The sequence below is a fragment of the Tursiops truncatus genome, chromosome 11 (genome assembly GCF_011762595.2).
Source record: "Tursiops truncatus isolate mTurTru1 chromosome 11, mTurTru1.mat.Y, whole genome shotgun sequence".
Taxonomy (NCBI): Eukaryota; Metazoa; Chordata; class Mammalia; order Artiodactyla; family Delphinidae; genus Tursiops; species Tursiops truncatus.
Window position 1 is genome coordinate 46,604,288 of NC_047044.1, and position 16,675 is coordinate 46,620,962.

General features: G+C 38.7%; 1 protein-coding gene across 6 annotated transcripts in view; it reads left to right on the forward strand.

Annotated features, from left to right (window-relative positions):
• The window catches only part of LOC141275931 (uncharacterized), a 247,128-nt gene that overhangs the window by 115,829 nt on the left and 114,624 nt on the right, over positions 1-16,675 (forward strand). The window contains exon 8 of one of the 6 annotated variants that reach the window (XR_012324618.1): positions 7,005-7,777. The exons of the other annotated variants lie outside the window; for them this stretch is intronic. The gene's annotated coding sequence lies outside the window, so the exon portion shown is untranslated. Of the gene's footprint in view, positions 1-7,004; positions 7,778-16,675 lie in introns of those variants that run through there. 6 annotated transcript variants of the gene reach the window in all.

A 16,675-nucleotide genomic window follows, 5' to 3' on the forward strand; every position in this document is an offset into this window, starting at 1 on the left:
GCACCATTAAAAGGCTTCTGAGCTTAGTTCTTTGAGTGAGGAATTTCTGCTTGAACATCCAATACTTTAAGCTGCTTGCAAAATATTAGCAGTAGCTAATATTACTGGTAGCTAATATTTTGCTAAGTTATTATTTATTTAACAGAACACTGTAGTACAGTGTAGTCAGATTGCCTGAGTTTGAATCTAGGCTCCATTGCACAGGCTGTGTGACCTTGGACAAGTGACTTAACCTCTCTTCACAATAATTTTCTCACCTATAAAATGAAAATAATTATAATAGTAGGGGTAGTTGTGGGGAGTAAATGAGCCAGCTCATAGAAGTTATTAGTATAATATCTGGCACTTATTGAGCACTCAATAAATGTCAATTTTGATTACAATTAGAATGATTATTATCATGTCTTTGTGCAGGTACTGTGCTAAGTGCGCCCTTGTTTCCTCTATTTTCCCACCTTCTCAGGTGGTAGTATTATTACCTAGGAACGGTGGAGCCATGCTTGAATCCTCTGACTCTAAAGCTCATATTCTTAATCACCATCTCCCTGTGACTGGAGGTTTAAGAGAGGATGAATCAAAGAAAGAGTTCAGAAATTCTGGCATCATTCTACTATATCAGGTATCCAAGAGTGAAAAATAAGAGAACTTAGGATGCCTCGTGACATTTCTCATGTTGTCACCAATGTTGCTGATATTTAGACCACTCAATCCAAATTGCAGTCTACAAGACATCCCACAAACTTCCCTGAAAACACTTCAAGAATGTCATGCTGTTTTTCTGTTCCATAAAAAGGCCAACATAACTGAAACATTTCATTTTTGTTTGGAAAAAAGATGTTCTTTGGCACTGAACTATCTAGCATGAGGATATTTTCTGGAACATCAAACAATCATTGATAGCTAACAATGCTGGTTTTGCTTAAATGAAAGCCAGCATGAAGCAACCAAATTGTTGCATCTACCCAGAAGCCACAAGATACATTAAGTTATGGGGACATCAGTATCAAAGGGAAAGAATTTTTCAGCTAGTACTTAACCTGAATGTTAATCTCTTTTGGAAAAAAATGGCAAGGTTGAGGGACAGTGAGAAAAAGAGAAAGAGAAAAGGAAGTTCTGGTTATTGGGTATATAAAGAACATACGTTAGTGAAACAAAGTACTCCAAGTGCCTTCGTTTCATGAAAAACAAATTAGAAGTAGCAGTGCTTAGAGGTATAAAATAGCATTGATAAAGATTTTGTCATTAAAATTTGAATTCTAAGCAATTACAATAACATAAGTAATAGTGTGTAAACCATACTGCAGTAGGGAATGGGAAGTTCCAAAGAGAGCCACCAAGCAAAGAAGAATAAAATAAATAAAGAAGAACATCTAGACAAGAGAGGGTAGGGACTCCCACTTTGGTCCTCCCAGCTCAGGATTTACCTATCCCTTAACAAGGAAGGATTAGAGCAAATACCAGAAGCATTTGTAGTCTGTTGTGTTATGAATGGTTGCTTAGATTGGTAGCGGAGTAGCAATATGTAATATAGCATTTATCCTTTTATCATCAATATAAACTCCTGAGGCACTGCTAACAGAACTGTGGAGGATTCAGGTGATAATTGCAGTGCAGGCTTGTTACCCATACAACTTTCTCAGGAGAGAAAGGAAAACAGAGTGACAAAAAGGGAGAGAGAGAGAGAGGTTGAGAAATAAGCCTTAATGCCCTAAGGTATCCATTGTATGTAATGAATAACTTCCCTCCCTTGCACCTAGAATGTTATTAGTTGTTCTGTGCCACCATCCTTGGAAGAAATGAGAGTATAATTTTCAAATTATTTTTTGGTAGAGTTTAATTTTCTTGTGGAAGCTGCATTGAGAAAGCCTGCTAGAAAATGTTTTCAGAGGAGGCCTTGTCCCATCTGGATGTGTCATAGGTTTCACTGATATATTGAGAGTTGTTAAACTATTGTTTCTTGGTACTGACACCTCACCCAATGGCATTAAAATAGCCTTTAAAGTACTGACTTTAGAGTCTAACACGCATGGTTTCAAATTCTAGTTCTGCCATCCCCAGGCTGTCGATATAAGGAAATATATTTATCCACACCTGTGACATGTTATGATATATATATATATATATATATATATATATATGACATAATAATAGTGCCTACCTTACAGACTGTGATGATTTCAGGAGACATGAATGTAAAACAGACTTCAGCACACTGTGAACACTCAACAAATGTTATTATTAACCGCCGGATGTGACAATCCTGAGTACCCCCACTGCAGAGCTGTCCTCTTGGGGAGATTGAGAGCAACATAGAACCATTAGACCTGTCTCCTACTGAGCCATCTGACATTGATTTTTCAGCTGCACATCACTGAAAAATCCTGGGGACAAGCTGCATATTGAAGGGACCTGGAATTTTACACCCTCTAGTATAACACAGAGAAAGCCTTGTAATAGGTTACCATGTTGCTGGTTTCAAGACTGTTAGCTAAGGGGGAAGGGATATTTTGTATGCCAGAAGGCTTTCCATTATCCATTAGCATTGTGGTCTCTTTGAGTTCTTGTCATAACATGGTATTTTATGAAAGAATTAACCCCAAGTAGCTTTGGAAGCAATAAAATAATATTCTGTAGAAGGCTTGTTCATTTTCTGCATATATTTTACTACTATGTAAGACATGGGGAGTGAGAAAATGGGAGAGAAAAAGCATGAGGAGAGGCAGGGAGAGAAAAAGCATGAGGAGAGGCAGAGAGAGATGTGCAAAGAGGAAAAGGAAGAAGTATATATTGATCCTATTCTTTTTCACTTCAACTAAGTATATTAATATTTTCTAAGTCTCTTTTTCAGACTACCAAAAAAAAAAAGCAGACCCAAGTTTTATTTTTTTAAATTAAAGACACATACTGCTTTTCTTTCTGGTTATAAATATTCATTATAGGAAATATAAAAAGCATATTAAAAATAATTGTTTCCCATAATGCTATTAACCAGATGTAAACATATATTACATTTTGGTGCATTTCCTTTCTAATACGTTTTCTATGTATATTTGTAAGGGTCATATTAAACATATAATTTTGTATCTTTCCTTTTTTAAGTTTTTTGAGTTATTAGGTGCATTTTTCCACATTATTGAAAATTCTTGTAAAGATAAAATGTGATCAATTAATCATTCCACACACAAGAATAAACTCTAAGTGAATCAGAGATCTAAATGTTTAAAAACTGATCTGTACATCAAGCTGATATTTATTTGACAGTTCCCATGTTTAGTTGGTAAAATGAACCCATTTCCCAACAGAATTTTTTTTTTTTACATCTTTATTGGAGTATAATTGCTTTACAATGGTGTGCTAGTTTCTGCTTTTTAACAAAGTGAATCAGTTATACATATACATATGTTCCCATATCTCTTCCCTCTTGCATCTCCCTCCCTCCCACCCTCCCTATCCCACCCCTCTAGGTGGTCACAAAGCACAGAGCTGATCTCCCTATGCTATGCGGCTGCTTCCCACTAGCTATTTTACGTTTCGTAGTATATATATGTCCATGCCACTCTCTCACTTTGTCACAGCTTACCCTTCTCTTTCCCCATATCCTCAAGTCCATTCTCTAGTAGGTCTGTGTCTTTATTCCCATCTTACCCCTAGGTTCTTCAGGACCTTTTTTCTAGATTCCATATATATGTGTTAGCATACGGTATTTGTTTTCCTCTTTCTGAATTACTTCACTCTGTATGACAGACTCTAGGTGCATCCACCTCACTACAAATAAGTCAATTTTGTTTCTTTTTATAGCTGGGTAATATTCCATTGTATATATGTACCACATCTTCTTTATCCATTCATCTGTTGATGGACACTTAGGTTGCTGCCATATCCTGGCTATTGTAAATAGAGCTGCAATGAACATTTTGGTACATGACTCTTTTTGAATTACGGTTTTCTCAGGGTATATATATGCCCAGTAGTGGGATTGCTGGGTCGTATGGTAGTTCTATTTTTAGTTTTTTAAGGAATCTCCATACTGTTCTCCATAGTGGCTATATCAATTTACATTCCCACCAACAGTGCAAGAGGGTTCCCTTTTCTCCATACCCTCTCCAGCATTTATTGTTTGTAGATTTTTTGATGATGGCCATTCTGACCACTGTGAGATGATATCTCACTGTAGTTTTGTTTTGCATTTCTCTAATGATTAATGATGTTGAGCATTATTTCATGTGTTTGTTGGCAATCTGTATATCTTCTTTGGAGAAATGTCTGTTTCGGTCTTCTGCCCATTTTTGGATTGGGTTGTTTGTTTTTTTGATATTGAGCTGCATGAGCTGCTTGTATATTTTGGAGATTAATCCTTTGTCAGTTGCTTCATTTGCAAATATTTTCTCCCATCCTGAGGGTTGTCTTTCCATCTTGTTTATGGTTTCCTTTGCTATGCAAAAGCTTTTAAGTTTAATTAGGTCCCATTTGTTTATTTTTGTTTTTATTTCCATTTCTCTAGGAAGTGGGTCAAAAAGGATCTTTCTGTGATTTCTGTCATAGAGTGTTCTGCCTATGTTTTCCTCTAAGAGTTTTATAGTGTCTGGCCTTACATTTAGGTCTTTAATCCATTTTGAGTTTATTTTTGTGTATGGTGTTGGGGAGTGTTCTAATTTCATACTTTTACATGTAGCTGTCCAGTTTTCCCAGCACCACTTACTGAAGAGGCTGTCTTTTCTCCACTGTATATTCTTGCCTCCTTTATCAAAGATAGCGTGACCATAGGTGTGTGGGTTTATCTCTGGGTTTTCTATCCTGTTCCATTGATCTATATTTCTGTTTTTGTGCCAGTACCATACTGTCTTGATTACTGTAGCTTTGTAGTATAGTCTGAAGTCAGGGAGCCTGATTCCTCCTGCTCCGTTTTTCTTTCTCAAGATTGCTTTGGCTATTCGGGGTCTTTTGTGTTTCCATACAAATTGTGAAACTTTTTGTTCTAGTTCTGTGAAAAATGCCACTGGTAGTTTGATAGGGATTGCATTGAATCTGTAGATTGCTTGGGTAGTTTAGTCATTTTCACAATGTTGATTCTTCCAATCCAAGAACATGGTATATCTCTCCATCTATTTGTATCATCTTTAATTTCTTTCATCAGTGTCTTATAATTTTCTGCATACAGGTCTTCCGTCTCCTTCGGTAGGTTTATTCCTAGATATTTTATTCTTTTTGTTGCAGTGGTAAGTGGGAGTGTTTTCTTGATTTCACTTTCAGATTTTTCATCATTAGTGTATAGGAATGCTAGAGATTTCTGTGCATTAATTTAGTATCCTGCTACTTTACCAAATTCATTGATTAGCTCTAGTAGTTTTCTGGTAGCATCTTTGGGATTCTCTATGTATGGTATCATGTCATCTGCAAACAGTGACAGCTTTACTTCTTTTCCGATTTGTATTCCTTTTATTTCTTTTTCTTCTCTGATTGCTGTGGCTAAAACTTCTAAAAGTATGTTGAATAATAGTGGTGAGAGTGAGCAACCTTGTCTTGTTCCTGATCTTAGTGGAAATGGTTTCAGTTTTTCACCATTGAGGATGATGTTGGCTGTGAGTTTGTCATATATGGCCTTTATTATGTTGAGGAAAGTTCCCTCTATGCCTACTTACTGGAGAGTTTTTATCATAAATGGGTGTTGAATTTTGTTGAAAGCTTTCTCTGCATCTATTGAGATGATCATATGGTTTTTCTCCTTCAGTTTGTTAATATGGTATATCACATTGATTGATTTGCGTATATTGAAGAATCCTTGCATTCCTGGGATAAACCCCACTTGATCATGGTGTATGATCCTTTTTTTTTTTTTTTTTTTTGCCGTATGCGGGCCTCTCACTGTTGTGGCCTCTCCCGTTGCGGAGCACAGGCTCCGGACGCGCAGGCTCAGCGGCCATGGCTCACAGGCCCAGCCGCTCCGCAGCATGTGGGATCTTCCCGGACCGGGGCACGAACCCGTGTCCCCTGCACTGGCAGGTGGACTCTCAACCACTGTGCCACCAGGGAAGCCCCGGTGTATGATCCATTTAATGTGCCGTTGGATTCTGCTTGCTAGTATTTTTGCATCTATGTTTGTCAGTGATATTGGCCTGTAGTTTTCTTTCTTTGTGACATCTTTGTCTGATTTTGGTGTCAGGGTGATGGTGGCCTCGTAGAATGAGTTTTGGAGTGTTCCTGCCTCTGCTATATTTTGGAAGAGTTTGAGAAGGATAGGTGTTATCTCTCCCAACAGAATTTTTGTAGCTAAATATATAATCTCGCCCTATGGTGTTAAAAAATTATAGATATATTCAAAACCATCTCAGTAACCTTTAGTATGTCACTAATGGTTAGAAATGTTGTATTCATTTAAACATATTTAAAATAAAATAAATAATCATGAAAAAAACTGATCTGTACAATGCTAGAAGAAAACATAAATGATTTCCTCTATAGCCTAGGTGGAGGGAAAGCTATCTAAATATGACTTTAAATTCAGATGCAATAAAAGGAATTGATAAATTTGACTACATAAAAATAAAAAACTTTTGCATGACAAAAAAGCACTGTGAGTAAAGTCAAAGGACAAACAACAAATTGAGAATAAATATTTGAAACATATGTCACAGATAAAGTACAAATTTCCCCAATATGTAAAACTTATAAAGATTGAAGAAAAAAAAAGACCAAAAGTCCTATAGAAGAAAATGGACATAAGATATAAACAAAAAATGTTTATACATTTGTATTGAATACATGTATATATGTATATATATATTTCCATTAAACGTATGAAGAAATGTCCAATATTATTTATAAGAGAAATTCAAATCTAAAGGAAACTGAAATACTACATCTGACCATCAGATTTGCAAAAATTTAAGCTTTAACAGGGCTGAGAAGGAACTGGGCACTGGAACAATGTTAGTGAGAATGCAAAATGGTGCAATCCCAATGGAAGGGTGTGGTATAATAATAAATAAATTTGTTTTTTGTCCCAGATTCCTGATACAGAGCTCCTAAAACCCTTGGAATTTCCCGAGTGATTGGAGTGTTTTTTTATTCACAAGTCCCTTGAGAGCACACCTGCATTTATGCTAATGAAGAGAGGGCCCCCTAGATAGTCTCAGGCTGGGGCTGGTCACCCAAAAGACCAAGTTATTAGAAGGTTGGAACTTTTAGCCGCATTCCTGACCTTTGGGGAGGGGCGGGAGGAAGGACTAGAGAGTAAGTTCTATAAAAACTCATGAACAACAACATGTGATGAGCTTCTGGGTTGAACACATCCAAGTGCTGGAAGGGTGTTGCCCTGGAGAGGACTTGGAAGCTCTGCACCCCTCTCCCCATACCTTGCCCTATGATCTCTTCCATCTGGCTGTTCCTGAGTTGTATCCTTTATAATAAACTGGTAGGTGCAAATGAAGTGCTTCCCTGTGTTTGTGAGCCATTCTGGCAAATTATCAAACCTGAGGAGGTGGTCGTGGGAACCCCTGATTTATGGCCATAGGTCAGAAAGTGGCTAGGGGCTTGCAGCTAACATCTGAAATTCCATGCAAATGCAGATTTTCCCTTTTTATAAGGACACTAGTCATATTGGATTAGGGGCCCACCCCACTCCAGTATGAATTCATCTTAACTACAGTAGTACACCCTTATCTGTGGGAGATGCAATCCAAGACTGCCAGTGAATGCCTGAAAATGCGCAGAGCACTGAGCCCTGTATGTACTATGTTTTTTTCTTATGCATACATACCTAAGATAAAATTTATAAATTTAGCACAGTAAAAGATTAACAACAATTGCAAATAATAAAATAGAACAATTATAACAATATACTGTAATAAATGTTATGTGAATATGCTCTCTCGCACTCTCTCAAAATATACAAATTTAGTGCTTTTTCTATCTTAACTAACTGCTTATGGCACTGTGGCTATAACTTTTGCAGTTTGAGGGGCGACAGCAAAACACTATGAATTTCTTTTTCCTTCTTCATGATTCGTTCTTACAGTAGAACTTAGCAACCTCAGCACACAATTTTTTTCTTTCCTTATAAAGTCAGGAATTTTCTCCTTTAACTTAAAAGAAGCACTTTACGGCTTCTCTTTGGCATATCCGAATTGCCAGCATCACTTCACTTGTGCTTTGGGGCCATCATTAAGTAAAATAAGCTGCTTGAACACAAGCACTGCGATACCATGACAGTCAGTCTTGTAACCCAGACGGCTACTAAGTGACTACTGGGCAGGATACGCTGGACAAAGGGATGATTTATGTCCTGGACAGGACTGAGTGAGGTGGTGTGAGATTTCATCATGCTGCTCAGAACGATGGGCAATTTAAAACTTCTGAGTTGTTTATTTCAGAAATTTTCCATTTAATAATTTTGGACCATGGTTTACCGTGGAAAACTGAAACTGTGGGTAAGGGGGGAACTGTTGTGAGTACATTTGAAACAACCCTATTTCCAAATAGGTTCACATTCTGAGGTATAGGACATCTACATATGAATTTAGTTAATTCATGATTTATATGGATATCAAAACATAATTTAACTTGTAACATTTACTATATAATAAAGACCTCTAAGAATAAAAATGTCCCCCACCAATTCATACAGCCACCTTTCTAAACTAAAGGTAATTGTAAAGGACAAATACAAGGCAGAGATAAGAAAGTGAAATAACTTTCACTGAACTCTTGTAATGTGTCAGTAAATATTTAGGCATTTGAAGCATATATCATATAACCTGATATCAGTTTTATCAGGGAGATCGATAGGCATAAATAACAAAAACCAAGTTTTGGTAATTAAGTTACTTAAGTAGAACTGGATCAGTTAGAAACTGGATTCAGACTTGGATATGTCTGACTGCAAAGACCAGGCACTTTCCTCTACTTTTTCCCCAGCTCTCTGCAAAGCCAAACTATCAATAATAATGACATAATGATAATAATAACAACAACAGCACATGGAAATGTTTCATTAAAGCAATTGTTTCTTCTAGCAGAGAGCAAAACAACAAGCGAATTAAAACAATCAGTGCTATATCTGACAGGGTGATACATTCAAAGCTTCAATTCTCCAATGTTCACAGCAGGATTTTCCTTCCTACAGTTGAACAGAGGCTAATTTCTAAGAGAAAAAGGGGAAAAAGAACAGAACACAATTCAAATATTTATGAATGCCAAAAATTAAAGACCCTTTTTTTCATATTTGATTTTGAAATCTTCAGGCTAATCATAAAGACAATATTATCCTGAGAATTCACGACAGCAATAGCTAACAGTTATTAAAGTTTCGTAGGTGCCAAGCACTGTGCCAATTGCTTGTCATGTATTAACTCATTTAAACCTCACAGTGATCTCGTGGGTTAGGGATAATATTATCTCCATTTTACAGGTGATAGAGCAGAGGAACACAGCCCAAATTCAAAGCCTGGTTCTCAGACACTATGCCTAGCTGTTTCTTGCTGAATAAAAAAGTTAAACGATAAATGAGATGCTGTGTGATCAAAATTCTGTTTTGTAGCCAGATCTTTGCTAATGGAGGAATTACAGTTGTTGGAGGTTTTGGGGTCAGTCAGACCTGAAAGTGAATACTGGTTCACCTTTTATTAAGTACGTGACCTTAGGCATGTAGCCTAGCCCTCCCAGGCCTCATTTATCATTTTCAAAATTGGGATAATAATACTTCTCCCACAGGTTATTATGAAAATTAAATGAGATAATATATGCAAAGCACAATCACTGGAGCATAGGTAATAACTCTCAAATTTACTATTGTTATACATATGCCTTTGAATTACATTCAGATATATTTCCATGTCTTATAAATCTTGTTAACTGATAACTTATCACCCTTTAAAGGGAGTTCATGTGCTTCAGGAGAAGGATAGATACCTATTTAAACAAAGAGATTGTTGCTTATCGATTTGCTTGAGATCGAAGCAAGACATTAGTCTCAAAAGCCAAGTTTTGCTAAGAAAGAAATAATTTTTAATTTCTTTTACCTTTATTAGCATACTGAAAATTGGGCCTGAATGTCTGAAATGTAAATTTATTCCCTTGAGTAGGGAAAAGACTTCTGAAGTCTTTCTTGGCTGGCTCTCTGTCTAGACTGTAATGAGAACATAACATAGAGGAAGTAGGAATTATAGTAAGAAGCATTGCACAAGTAGATTAAGGAAGTCAACTAGCAGACTCCTTGGAGCAGCCCATTTTCCTTAGGACTGGGAGCCCCAGAAAGCACCTCAAGAAAGCTGGTAGAAGGAGGCACTTTCAGAAACACCCAGAGAGGTTAAGAAGCATCCAGAAACCTCAAGGTTTATGGCCAGCTTCTCTGGTTGGGGTATAATGTGGGGAGGTTGTAGGCCTCTGGGAGAAGCCCAGTTTGGGGCTAATTGTTACACCCACATCGTGTGGGAAGAAGAGCACGGAGGTGGTGGCAAGAGAAGACCACATCAATGAGCCTCAGCAGCGCTCCTGTTTCCCTGGAACCCAGAGGTGGCAAACGTGTGCAGGAAAGTAAGCAGAAGCTCTAAAGAGGCCAGAAATCAGCAGAGGCCTAGGGTTAGAGTGAAGAGCAAAGACTCCCATTCTAGGAATTGGTAACAGAAAATACAGATTCCAGTAGTGGGTGCTGGCATGTCTCCTTACAAATTGTGATAGTTCTAGCTACACCTCAGTGACCACCGGGCCCAGGAGCAATCCAAATCAGCAGCTGCACAGCAGCGACCAGCAAGGGCTTTCCAGCTGTCTTTCCTCACAGCTAAACGTTAGCCTGTAGACCTCCCCTCCCCTTTTCTCTTAATACCAGCTTGGAGAGGAACAGGAGAAAAGAGCAAAACTCTGAACGACTGAGAATTTTCCTGAGGCATCCAGGCAGAGACTGTAGAGATTAAACCATAGGTCAGACTGATATCACTGGATTGTACCAAAATATAGTGTATTTTCTTCTCCTACCTGGTGGGTGGATCTCCTGGGTTAGACAAGATGTAGGCAATATGAAGTACAGTTCCTTTGCACATCTTGCCTCATGTAAGAGCCTGTGAGATACTTAGAAATCAATGTATAGCATGTATTTACACCAAGGACTGGTTACAACCCCTACTAAAATTAGAATGAAAAGTTGCCTTGAGGGCAGGGCCATGAACCTATGAGAAAAACAGGAGAGGAATTCAGACTGTCATACAGAAATGCAGAGAGAAAAAAAGACCTAGTGTGTAGTTTCTGGCATTCAAAATAGGCTTTTTGGATATGCAACAAGACAGTGAATTTGAAAGTCAGTCTTTTAAAGAAAACCTTTGGAAGCAGCCTACACAAAGCTAATTCCCATGTTGGAAAGGGATGGCATTGAAGGTAGTGACAGAAAACAGATGAAAGGATCAGTGTTGTAAGTTAGCTTTTCCAGAAATAGATGCTGAGACAGAGTTTGGGGTGCAAGATGTTCATTAGGGATCAGTACCTGTGAAAAAGGGGGAAGGAAGCAGGATTGGACAGAAGGAGAAATTGATGAGATTGTGATGAGACTCAACAAAGCCTCAGCCAACCCAAAGGGAAACTCTAGAAGTGAGAACTGCCCATTAACATTGTTTTGCAGTCTGCTGAATTGGCCAGGTCTTTATACCCCGCCTCACTTAGGGTTGCCTTGGGAAGGGTATGACCTTGGATGAGATGCCTTTCTGTAGCTGAAGCAGATCCTGAAGGAGCTGTAAGTCAGATGCTATCTGCTGACCACTGTCTCAGTTGCCAAGGCAGCAAGTCTTTCCTTGAAGGGGAATCTGAGCAGTGATCCTTAAGTCAACCACAATTGGGTTGGAGACAAAGTTCCCAATTGCCCTTTCCTGAAGGACTCTGAAATACATGTTAGTCCCAAAGGGGCATGCTCTGAGTACTAAGAGGGTGGGTGACCCAATAAAGTCCTGAGGTTATGATGAAGAGACTGCTGGGTAGATTTGCAGACAAATAGGGCCAGTAGCCCCTTGGTGAGTGCCATTTGAGGGATCATCCCTTTCCAGCCACTGTACATCTAAGACCAGGAGGATTCTGAGACCAGTATAGATTTGAGGACCCCCATCTTACCACCTAAACCACACCTATATTACTCCCCACACCCGGACACCACCTTAGAGTGGAGCAAAAGAAGCAATGAAGCATTTAGTATTTACTGGAGTTAACTGACCAGAAATTGAATTCCCTAAAGAGATTTAAAATGATTGGACCAGACTAAGGTTCCATATTTAGACTAAAACTTGGTTTTTAATTTTCCGTTATCTAGCAGGCTGAGGGATCATCAGGGAGAAAACATCAGTTGAGAGGCACTCAAAGAAACCACATCTGCTTTGCACATTTGTGTGTGGTATGAGGGACATTTTGTATTTGCTGCATTACCAAAGAAAAACAAGCACCAAAAGTTCATTCCAGACTTGGGGGACAAAAATGAGATTGGAAGAGGGGTCAGGATTATGTTTTCTGAGAAGATACGTTATGCAGTTGCTAGGTTTGGTGGGTAAACAGTGTGATTTTTCATCCTGGCTTACTTCCTGTATGAAGTTCTGAAATATTAGGACCTTACTCATTCTCACTGGCCATAAAAATTATATGTTAAACAAAGCCCAAGATTTAGTAACCTACAAATCACTTCTGACTTCCCACTACTGTGAAAACCTACACCCAGCAAAAAAAATTGTTGTAGTGGACCTAGTTGCCTACGAACATTACAAACACCAAAATCTTTGGCACCCAGAGACTAAAGAAAATTAAATCCACATAAATCTCTTCATCAGGAAGTAAAAGCCCAAAACAATACAACTGAAACCCTGGGATCAAACGATGGCAAGATGTGAGAGGCAAGCCATCTACTGTCAGGAACCCCAGGTATAGCTCAGAACTGACGAACAGAGCTTCAGATGAGAGAAGCCTGGCCATCCATTGGCTGTGCCAGCCCCTTGGGAGGGAAGCCATAGATGAAAATGTCAAACAAAGCCTGGAACAACTGTGGTCCTAGTTGTTTAAACTTACTAATCCCTTCAAAATGCTCAAATGCTCAAAATGATCACTTTTATTATGGCCACAAAAGTCTAATTCTGGAAGGAATTTTAGCCCCATTTCTAAATTATTTTTTCTTTGGATAATGGAATAGAACCTTGATGGTTTATTGTGTAACATTATCATATGTACTCAAAGGTATGCCAACATATCTTTCCAACCTCCCTAAAGTATCTGTAAACGAAACCCCTTTCCTTTTTCCATCTCCCCTAGAGCTCCATCATGTTGCAAATAGGACTGATTTTTATAATAATAACAGCAACAACAACTGACATTTTCTGAGCATTCACTATATGCCAAGCATTATACTCAGTGATTACAATCGTTTTTAAATTTTAATTCCTCCAACTCTTCACAAGATAAGCATTATTTTTTAAATTTTTATTTATTTATTTTTTTTTGCGGTATGCGGGCCTCTCACTGTTGTGGCCTCTCCCGTTGCGGAGCACAGGCTCCGTACGCGCAGACTCAGCGGCCATGGCTCACGGGCCCAGCCGCTTCGCGGCATGTGGGATCCTCCTGTACCAGGGCACGAAGCTGTGTCCCCTGCATCGGCAGGCGGACTCTCAACCACTGCACCACCAGGGAAGCCCATGATAAGCATTATTATTATCTCCATATTACCTTGAAGAATAGGAGGCTCGGAGAGATTAAGTAATTTTTCCAAAGTCTCACATTTAGGATAGAACTGAGTGAAAAGCCAGAAATTATCCCTAAGTAAGGAAAGCTACTAATGATGGTGAAATTGGCATGATTTTGTCTATGAATCCTGTGGTGTTGTCTTAGCTTGTGTAACCCAGACAGCAGAGCCTCAGGCAAGGAGCTTGTAGTAATTCTATGTGATTAGGGAGTGCATTTCCAGCTGTGAAGGACAAGGAAAGTGAAGCAGAAAAGGAGGAGCCAATATAAGACTACATTATCAAGTTGGTAGCTGTCAAGTGAGACTGATTGTTCAAATCCACAGGCTCATCCTCCAGGAAGTCACATAAACAGCATCTCAAAACAGTCCATCTAGATGGAGAAAGAGAGAAGAATATACTTACTAGCTGTCTTCTTTTGCAAAAGTTTGCCTCTTGCGGCACTAACTCCATGCACTTCAGTGTTTTACATATGTGTGCCACAAGCAGAATCCTGTGGCATTAACACCTCCCTGGGGTTGGAAATGAGAGGCACATGGTGCAGCCTGATGTGAGGCACTGTCAGCAGGAGCCCATATAGAACTGCTGGTATTAAAACAAGAGACAGATAAAGCTGAGAGGATCTGAGACCTCAGAGGTGTCTGAGACATACGTGTACTTCTCTTCTGCAGGTTAGAAAGAAGCAACTCAGTTCTAGAATGTTACAAGTAGTTGGGATGCCTATTAATGACTAAAGGAAGGTAGTTTGTAACCTCACAAAGACATTGAAGCAAATTCTCATGCTCTAGTCCAGAAAGCACAGCCTTGAGGCACCTTGGACAAACAGTAGTTACAAAGCACAAAAAGGGTCAAAAGTAGAGAAGAGGAATATAAGAATAGCCACTTAGTCATTAATTCTTCCCAGAAAATTAACCAGTGGGATCCAAAAAGTTCATGGAGGTTCTCAAGAAGTGCACCTTCTTTCCTGGAGTGGGAAGTGCAACCAACTATGGTGTGGTTTCACCCAGGTTGGACCATCTGGGTTAAGACCATTGAACTACTTAGAATACCATTGTGCAGTGCCCTGACCTCGAGTCTGGTAGAGTGTCTTGCTCCTAAGCAATGGCTTCAGAAAACAAAATCCCCTTTGTTTTGAACTCAGCAAGATAATAACAGCCATAAGCCCAGCAGGAGTCTGTGACAGTTAAAATTAGTTTTAGTTAAAATTAAAATTTAGGGCTTCCATTAAAATTAATGGTAAAAAGCCCTTGGTAGATAACTGTCCACAGACCTGAAACCAATCCCCACAGTTCTGGAGGAAAGTGTACCCTGATGAGGGAGGTACTTTTGATTGCTAGAGCCTAAGCCACCTGATTATACCCAAGCTACAAGGGCAACTGGGAAAGTATCTGTCATTATCAACTAATATAGTGGGTGTCGATCTTTGCCTCACAAATTAGAAAAATTACTCAAACATAGGAAGGGGGTTCAGATTCTAGGTAGCCAAAAAGAATGTCAGATGTCCGTACGTTTTTGCCCCCATTCCCTTTCCTGTTAACTGATTCTTTTCCTGATTCCAATGTTCTCCTTGTAGCTAGGTCCCTGATATTTCCTGCTAGACTTCCTTGATAGCTAGCAAAGTTAAAAGAACAAAATCATGCCAGACATAACCCTGCAGGTCTACATAATACTCCCTGCCTGGCCTTCCTTGGTTTGGTTGGTCGAACAGCTGCCCAAGCCCAGAATATATTGCTCTGCATTACAAATCTGCAAAACCTGCCACATGGAATCTGAATATTGGAACCACTAGCAGAAACAACCATGTCACACATAGTAATCCAACTCCCAAGTAGAGTTAAGGCTGATTTATTGTGATATAGGAAACCTGGGTTACAGCTCTTGCTCTCACATCAACCAGCTGTGTGACCTTGAGGAAGTGACTTAATTACTTTGATTTCCTAATCTGTTTTTTTAAAAAAAAATTTAAAGAAAACAAAGAAAGAAAGAAAAGCCATTGGACTTGCGATAGGGGAAAGAAAACTGCGATAGGGGAAAGAAAACTAACACATGGGAGTACTGATAATGTACAAGGAGTTTTATTTTCAGTCTTTACAATAAGTCTCCTTAGACTGCTAGCCCTCCTCCCTTCTCATGTCACCATATATAACCTTCTTATCATTTTAGTGTATATCCTACCACAGTTTTTCTATGCATGTAACCTTAGAAAGCGTATAATAGTGTTTATATATATATGTTTGTTTGTATACTTTGCTACAAAAAATGATGGTATCATTCTGCAAGTATCTTTGTGCAGCTTATTGTTTCATTTAACAGTAGGTCTTGGAGATCTAGGTAAATAAGTACATAGAGAGCTATCTCATTCCTGTTAGCTCCTGCATAGTGTTTCACAGCATAGAGATAACAAGTTTATTTATCCATTTCCCAACTGGTGGATATTTAGTTTGTTTGCTGGTAGCCCACGTTTCTATTCCCAGCTTCTGTAGATGAGTTCTACAGACTCTTTTAGCTCAAAACTTCTGTGGCATGAAGGAAATGAAATGAGTATGAGTCTGAGGACATAATAATTCACTTCCAAACAACTCATTTATTAGGCAGTGAATTAACACCAAACTGTGAGATATATATGTTACCATTAAAATAAAAGAGCGAAAGAGACCAAACAAAAGGATCCAGACAGGTCCAAGCAAGAATAATGTCTCTTTGGTAACTAGAGACAAACCAGAGTCTACTTTGTGTTCACTTAACCGTGTGACTCAAGGCTTTGCATGGATAATCCTGATTATAGCAGTTTATTCCATGATAGTTGAGGCTTAACATGATACCATGCAATATAATGGATAGTACAGATATTATATTTTTAATCCTAATAATTATCCTTTAGAGAAGATATAATTATCTCCATTTTATTGATGAAACCGCTGAGGCATAGAGAGGCTAAGTAATTTTGCCCAAGGTCACAAACTAGTGACAGGACGAAGTTTCAA